This window comes from Erinaceus europaeus, chromosome 3 (genome assembly GCF_950295315.1).
Source record: "Erinaceus europaeus chromosome 3, mEriEur2.1, whole genome shotgun sequence".
NCBI classification, from domain to species: domain Eukaryota; kingdom Metazoa; phylum Chordata; class Mammalia; order Eulipotyphla; family Erinaceidae; genus Erinaceus; species Erinaceus europaeus.
Window position 1 is genome coordinate 2006215 of NC_080164.1, and position 8853 is coordinate 2015067.

Below are 8853 nucleotides of genomic sequence, written 5' to 3' on the forward strand. Positions count from 1 at the left end.
CTTCCCCACTCAGGAAACAAGTAACCAAGGTCCTGACAAACAACAAGTATTTGAGGTCTCCAGCTACTGTCAAACAAAGTCATCACACAGGAAGTATGGGAGCTCCTACAGATAGATGCCACTCATGGCGTGTGTGTTTATGCCTTGATCCCTTTTTGCTTCATTGGTAGTATCACTGTTCTTTCCACTTATATACTCCATAAGGAGATACTAGAAGAGACAAAAACAAAACAAAACAAAAAATAATAATGAAGCTTTGTGGGGCTGCAGAGAAAAGCTGGCTGCAGTGGTCCTGGAGGTGGCACAGTAGCTAAGGCACTAGATTCTCAAGCATGAGGTCCCGAGTTCAATCCCTGGCAGCTCAGGTACCAGAGTGATGTCTGGTTCTTTCTCTCTCTCCTCCTATATTTCTCATTAATAAATAAATAAAATTTAAAAAAAAGAAAAGTTGGCTGCAAAAGTCCAGGAACCCAGGTCTGGTGGGTGTTGTAGGGATGCCCTGTGGGCTGTCACAGCAAGTGAGCTCAGGGGAAGAGGAACCAGTGTCAGGAGGCCCTGCTCTCAGACCACACGTCTGCGTGGTGGTCCTGGGCAGATCTTTCTGTCTTTCTGAATGTTCTCAGCATCTTTTTCTTCCTTCTTTCTTCCCTTTCTTTCTTCCTTCTTTTCTTTCTTTCTTTCTTTCTTTCTTTCTTTCTTTGTCTTACTTCCTTTCTTCTTTTTTCTTTCTTTCCTTCCTCCCTTTTTTCAAATATGTATATATAAAATTTTGTTTATTTCTTTATTATTGGTAGAGACAGAGATATATTGACAGGAGAGAGGGAGATATTGAGGGAGAAAGAGACACCTGCCACACTGCTTCATCACACATGAAGCTTCCCCCTTTGCAGGTGAGAACCAGGGGCTTGAACCCAGTTCCTTGCACACTCTGATGGAAGCACTTACCAGGTGGGCCACCACCTAGCCCCCTTCCTTTCTTCTTCTCTCCTCCTTCCTTATTTCACTTCTTTCTTGTTGATTTAATACATTCACACTACTATAATATTGGGTTGTTGAAAAAATCATGACACATTTTTGCATAGAAAATTACATCATGATCTTTCTTTTATTTTTTGCCTCCAGTTTTCTCGCTAGGGCTCCATGTGGCATAGGAAAGGCCGTGCTGACCCAGGCTTTCCTGATTCCTCTGAAGCCAGTCCTGAGCAGGCAGCGTGAGTCACAAGTCCCATTTCTTTCCACAGGACACTACTTCCTTGATGTTTACAGAGATTTCAAGTAGTGAAGGAGTTACTAAAAGAGTAGCAATTAGGTGTCCCATCCCAGCAATTTAAAGTTTCCTGTCTAAGGAAGCATGTGGGGAGAGGGAAGGAGGGTGTGCTAGCCTTCTGGCTGAGCGTCTTCATGGTGTCCCTTTCTGGACATGGAGACAGAAGGGGAGGGAGGAGATTCACCTGGTGCCTCAACTCCCTAGAGGACACACATGTGGCCTCAGATGTTTGCAGCAGCAACATAAAAGCCTTCCTCAAAGCCACGGCTCCCCCTTCCCTCTTTGAAGAGACCTTGGCTCAGGACTTGAAGACTTTTGACAGCTTTTGCCTGCCTCCAGAAATTAAACCTCCGCGGGGCCTGCCTACTAATTCACTCTTTGCAGCTTGGCTGCCAGGGGACCAAGAGAGTGTGGTTGCCCCTTGATTTATTGCTGCTGTCTGAGAGGCTTTTCCAAATGACCGGAGGAAACCAGGGAGTCATCTCAGACAAAAATGAGCGTTTTGTTGAGTTCAATCCGCTGCTCCAGAGAGGAAGTGGGGTTTCTTTGTTCAACACTCACTGGTCACCCCTCCCTCAAGCCAACTGGAACCTCAAGTTCATTTCTTCCGTGGAATTTGAGCCCAAGAAACCGGGTCCAGAAAAGTGGTTTTTCACAAGGCTCACTGGATCCCGGGGAGAGGAGCTTACTCTTTCCTGAGCCGGGGTTACACAATGCTGGGCTGGCCGGCTGGCTGATTTGTGGTCATGATTTCCCAGCACCCCAAGGGGCCCATCCAGGAAAACGCCCAAGTTCCCTGCCTTATCATCTGCGGGCTCCCAAGGGGACCTCCTTTCCGTTATTGTTTTCCACAGTTGCTGCTGAAAGTCAGGTGCCCCACACCAATTGGAAAAAGAACTTTTGCCCGCATATTTGCTTTTCCGCCAGCAGTGTGTGGGTATGGAGAGCTCCGAGGTCTTGCCTGTAGACTTCTGTTCTTTGCTTAGCCAGTGTGGCAAACTAACTGACCTCTTCCAGAGTCCATTCTTTATATCCAAAAAAAAAAAAAAAAAAGAGAGTGTGGTTTGCTAGACACTGATTGAATTAAATCTTATCAGTCTGCTCAAGTCAATGAAAGAACAGATCCAAGTACCACATCTGACTTTAATTCCTGCCGCTTGCTTTCTGATTTTTATTTTCTACCCACGGTTTACCAGTATCCCATCATAGGAGAATTCACAAGGAATGCATTATAAAGATGAGAGCTGTAATTTAGCAAAAAAAAAAAACAAACAAACAAAAAAAAAACCCAGCTCAAAATAACTCCCCCAAGACTAGATTTATGCAGAACTGCTCCATTCCTTAAAACTTGTAATGAACAGCTTAATAGAAGACACTATTCAAAGCTATACAGAGTCGGCAGTCAGCTGAGGTCAAGAACAAACACCTCATCACAGACCCCTGCGAGCATCAACCCGGCTTTGACCTAGCACGTTATGATCGGGCCCTCCTCAATCGCTATCGAACAGGCCATGGCCGGTGCGCCGCTATGTCCCATCGCTGGGGAGCCAGAGACGACCCCAACTGCCCCTGCCTGCGGCTCCAGACAGACTATGACCCACATAGTCCACGACTGCCACCTCTCCAGATTCAAAGGAGGTCTCGAAACTCGACATCAGGCTCCACCTGACGCTGTGGACTGGCTACGGAAGAAGGGCAAACGCTACCAGAGGAAGAATTGTAAAAATGTGAATTTTAAAAGTACTCGCAATTTTAAAAATCCCTTATTTATTTTAAATAGATATCAATCAAAACCGGCGGCAGGGAGAGACGGAGATGTGGACTGAGAGGCGCCTGCAGGACTGGTTCACCAACTGTGGAGCTTGTTCCTGCAGGTGGGACAGAGGCTTGAGCCCAAGTCCTTGTGCACCTGTAATATGGACACTCAGCCAAGCGCACCTTGACCTGGCTCCAAGTTTTCATGATGGGTCTCTATAACTCTCAGTCACCCTCTTCATCACAGAAATAACACAGGGAACGCAACTGAGCACACACGGCATCATGCACAAGGATCTGGGTTCCCGATTCTCCTCTGTCTCCTGGGAGGACATTTCACAAGACATGAAGCAGGTCTGCAGGTATCTCTCCTTCTCTCCCCCTTTCTTTCCTCTCCTACCCTCTACATTTCATTCTGTTCTATCAACTAAAATAGAAAATAAATAAGGAAAGAGAGAGAGAGAGAGAGAGAGAGAGAGAAACTATTAGGAGCAGTGGATACTTACTGCAAGCATTGAGCCATAGTGACAACCCAGGTGGAAAAACAAAAGAGGAGAAAGGAGGAGGGGAGAGGAGGGGTAGAAGAGAGGAGAGGAGGGGAGAGGAGAACAGAGGAGGGGAGGGGAGGGGAGGGGAGAGGAGAGGAGAGGAGAGGAGGGGAGGGGAGGGGAGAGGAGAGGAAAGGAGGGGAGGGAGAGAGGAGAGGAGGGGAGAGGAGAACAGAGGAGGGGAGGGGAGGGGAGGGGAGAGGAGAGGAGGGGAAAGGAAAGGAGAGGAAAGGAGGGAAGGGGAAAGGAGAAGAGAGGAAAGGAGAGGAGGGGAGGGGGAGGGGAGAGGAGAACAGAGGAGGGGAGGGGAGAGAAGAGGAGGGGAGGGGAGAGGAGAGGAGAGGAGAGGAGGGGAGAGGAGGGGAGAGGAGACCAGAGGAGGGGAGGGGAGAGGAGAGGAGAGGAGAGGAGGGGAGGGGAGAGGAGGAGAGGGGAGAGGAGGGGAAGGGAGGGGTGGGGAAGGGAGGGGAGGGGAAGGGAGGGGAGAACAGAGGAGAGGAGAGGAGGGGAGAGGAAAGGAGGGGAGAGGAGGGGAGCGGAGGGGTAAGGAAAGGAGAGGAGGGGAGGGGAGAGGAGAGGAGACGAGAGGAGGGGAGGGGAGGGGAGAGGAGAGGAGAGTAGGGGAGGGAGAGGGGAGAGGAGGGGAGGGGGAGGGGATGGCATGGGAGGGAGGGGAGGGGAAGAGAAGGAAGAAGAAAGCTTTTTTTTCTTTAATTAACTTAATTTTATTTATTGGACAGAAACAGCCAGGAATCAAGTAGGAAGGGGATAATAGAGACAGACAGACACCTGCAGCACTGCTTCGTCAAAGCTTTCTCCCTGCAGGTGGGGACTAGGGGCTCAAAACTTAATGCTTGCACAGTGTAACATATGCAATCAGTCAGCTGTGCCACCACCAGCAACCAGGTTTTTTTTTAACCCCCCTTTTGTTGCCCTTGTTTTATTGTTGTTATAGTTATTATTGTTGTTGTTATTGATGCTGTCACTGTTGGAGAGGACAGAGAGAAATGGAGAGAGGAGGGAAAGACAGACCTGCTTCACTGCCTATGAAGCGACTCCCCTGCAGGCAGGAGTCAAGGGCTCAAACCGCTATCCTTATTCTGGTCCTTGAGCTTTGCGCCACCTGTGCTTAACACGCTGCGTTACCGCCTGACCCCCCCCCTTCTTTTAACTTTGGTGCAAAATATACTCGGTCCAAATTAATGTTAAAAGGTAGATGACAAACCATTTGAAAGAGGAAAAAGATGCATTCACTTTTGATTCTCAGCAATGGTGACTCTCCCTTATGAGAGAGCTAAGTACTAAGTGCAAGGCTCAGGTGGTGGCACACCTGGTTGAGTGCATGTGTTACAGTTTTCAAGGACCCAGGTTCAAGCCCCCAGTCCTCACCTGCAGGAAAGCATTGCAAGAAGTGAAGCAGGGCTGCAGGTCTCTCTCTCTCTCTCTTCATCTCTGTTTCCACTTTTCCTCTTGATTTCTACTATCTCTATCCCATAAATAAATATAATTAGAAAAAAAAAAAAAGAAAGAAAGCTAGGAACTCCCTTCCTTCAGAAAGAAAGTTGCTGCATTAATTCTGAAACTGGCACCTCCTGCTTCTCCCTTATGTGATCTCCAAGCTAATACTTCAGAAACAAAGACTGTAAGTTCATGGGGAGGAAACAGAAATTGCTCCTTCTTTCTCTTTTCTCTGGTTCTGTGACATGGCTATGACATACATAGGTATGCCTCACCTCATAGCAAGATTTAAAATCTCTTGCTGAGGGTTTATTTGGGATGCTGCTCCCCCTGCTGTTACTCAGAAATCTTGTTGGGGTACAGGTGGTAGTGCATCCAAGTAAGCAAACTGTTCGGCCTTAAAGCCAGCGCCCCCTGCTCTACTCCACACTCCATTGCTGACACTTTGGTCTATTTACATAATCATTGTTTTTCCTGAAAGGTCCCCACCTTTGATCTATCTTCTTTCTACCTCAAGACCAGCCCTGCCTGCAGGGTATTAATTAATCCCACCAGCTAAAACCATTGCAACAGTTGCTAAGGGAGCTTTTACCTTCCCAGCGTGCCTTTTGCCTCTTTCCAACCCCTTTCTAGCCATTTCTGTTTCCAACTTGCCACTTCCGGTTTTATCCCATAAAACCCACTTCTGTTCCTGGTTTTGCTCTCTTTTCTCTCCCACGTCCTGACCTGGAGAAGGGCTGGCATGCAGAGCGGGAGGTGGCCATTGTGGTTTGTGCCACGTGGCTTACCTGGCTGTGCTCACATATGACTCTGGGGCATTCCCGTGTCAATAAAAAATTGTATTACCACACCGCCACGTGTTCCTGGTCGACGCTACCCGGCAGCATATTTGTCACCAGGCACAAGGACCTGGGCTTGAACCCGGCTCCCCACCTGCAGGGGGAAGCTTCATGAGTGGTGAAGCAGGACTGCAGCTGTCTATCTTTCTCTCTCTCTCTCTATCTTCCCCTCCTCTCGAAATTTCTCTCTATTCTACCCAATAAAATGGGGGAAATGGCCACCAAGAGCAGTGAATTCATAGTGCCTACACGGAGCCCAAGTGATAAACCTGGAGACAGAAAGAAAGAAAAAAAGGAAGGAAGGAAGGAAGGAAGGAAGGAAGGAAGGAAGGAAGGAATATGTGAGTATAAATGAGAAGGCAGAGATGGCTATTATCAATGCATCTATCTATCTTCCCAATATTAGATTATGTACCTCCTTCTGTCCCACACCTAGATGTTCAGGCACTGCCCCACAGACAACCCCCCCATGCACACATACACTCACACATATTTACACAGTCTTGCATATATGTTACACTCTTCTGGTCCAGCCTCCAAGGAAGTCTAGACCCCTTGTTTTTCCCTTTCTTCTGGGTTGAGAACTTTTGGATTTAAGTGTTTATTTCAATGGATAGGGAAGATCATAAGCTGTCATATCCCTGTAACTGTATCACCTGGGGTTATTATGAAAACACATACTTACTGAACAGTGTAGTTGTGGTTAGGACTAGCATTTTGAGTTTCTTTTTAATTATTTTTTAAGATCTTATTTATTTATAGAAAAGAAACACTGACAAAAAACATAGGATAAGAGGGTTACAACTCCACACAATTCCCACCACCAGAACTCTGTATCCCATCCCCTCCCTTGATAGTTTTTCTATTTTTTAACCCTCTGGGAGTATGGACCCAAGGTCATTGTGGGATGCAGAAGGTGGAAGGTCTGACTTCTGTAATTGCTTCACACTGAATATGGGCATTGACAGCCTGAGCCATACTACCAGCCTGACTCTCTCTTTCCCTAGTGGGATGGGGCTCTGGGGAATTGGAGCTCTGGTACATACTGCTGGGGTTGTTTGTGCAGGGAAGTCTTATTGGCATCATGCTAGCATCTGGAACCTGGTGGCGGAAAAGAGAGTTAACATACAAAGCCAAACAAATTGTTGACCAATCATGGACCTAAAGGCTGGAATAGTGCAGATGAAGAGTGGGGGGGGGGGGTCTCCGTTCTGTAGATAGCTAGTCAGCATATTTTAGTTATATTCCAAAGGGCCTGTGGCTATACTAGCCTAGACCTCAAATAAATCCCTCTCCCATTGCTAGCTGTCATCTATATCAGGAACAACAAAACAGACCCCTTCTGGGCCCACATAGGACCTTGACCTCAACTTGGATCAACAACTATAGAGAATGTTCCATCCTCTGAAGGGAAGATGGACAACATACTCTATGCTACACCTGAGGAAGATGAGTCAATATTGGGGCAGCTTGGAACGTCCCTACTCATGACCACAGAATGTGAGCTCAGATCTACAGGGATGCAGAGATCACACAGGCTCCTAAGCTGAATATGGGCCCCAGACCAAATCAAATCAATGGGGTTTACAGTCAACAATATTTATACCCCTTTCCCATATTAGGAAGCTACTCTCTTCCCTGAACCAGCTTTCTGGTCCTTTTTCTGGCTGTGACAATAACTTGGATCCACTTGCATATCAGATTTCAGGCTCAGGGGAAAAACAAAACAACATTTTGAGTTTCTAACAAAGTCTGAAATGATGCTGGTTTAGGTAGCCTGTGGACAGAGCACGCTTGACTGCCAAGCTGTTGTGTGTGTGTGTGTGTGGGGGGGGGGTACTAGGTGGGAATTCAGTCCCTGAGTGGCTGTGAGAAGTCATTTCTTACTTGGAAGCTCTTGGTTTCTTCATCTGGAAAATGTGAAGGTACTGAGTCATCTTGAGTCATCTAGTTTTTTCTTCTACAACATGTTTTTTTTTTTTTCCCAGAGCACTGCTCAGTTCTTGTTTATGGTGGTGCAGGGGATTGAACCTGGGACTTTGGAGTCTCAGGCATGAGACCTCTACCCTACAGTATATTTTTTAGCTAGGGTTATTCCTGAGGGGCTCACTTACTGCACAACTTCACCACTCCTGCTGGCTGTTTCCCTCCTTTCTTTGTGATAGTGAGAAAGAGATAAGGATAGAAAGAGGGGATGATTCACTAATGAAAAGCTGGGCTTGGAATACTCCTGCATGAGGCCCTCAGGTCCCAGGTCCAATTCAGAATGGCTGTCAGCCATAGCTGAGCAAGGTTCCAGTCTCTCTCTCTCTCTCTCTCTCTCTCTCTGTGCACACATATATGCTCCTCTCTCTCTGTGCACACATATATGCTCCTCTCTCTCTGTGCACACATATATGCTCCTCTCTCTCTGTGCACACATATATGCTCCTCTCTCTCTGTGCACACATATATGCTCCTCTCTCTCTGTGCACTCTCTCCCTCTCTCTGTGTACACATATATGCTCCTCTCTCTCTCTCTCTCTCTCCCTCTCTCTGTGTACACATATATGCTCCTCTCTCTCTCCCTCTCTGTGTGTGTACACATATATGCTCCTCTCTCTCTTTCCCTCTCTCTGTGTACACATATATGCTCCTCTCTCTCTCCCTCTCTGTGTGTGTACACATATATGCTCCTCTCTCTCTCTCCCTCTCTCTCTGTGTACACATATATGCTCCTCTCTCTCTCCCTCTCTGTGTGTGTACACATATATGCTCCTCTCTCTCTCTCTGTGTGTGTACACATATATGCTCCTCTCTCTCTCTCCCTCTCTCTGTGTACACATATATGCTCCTTTGTCTCTCTCATTACAATTAATACTTAGGATATTGAAAAAGTGGCATATCATTAAGACTATTGCTTTGTATCTGTGAACATGTTTGTAATTGTGCCTGTATCCTTGAGGGACACTGAGCATAACCCTGGAAACATCCGTTTGCTGGGCTA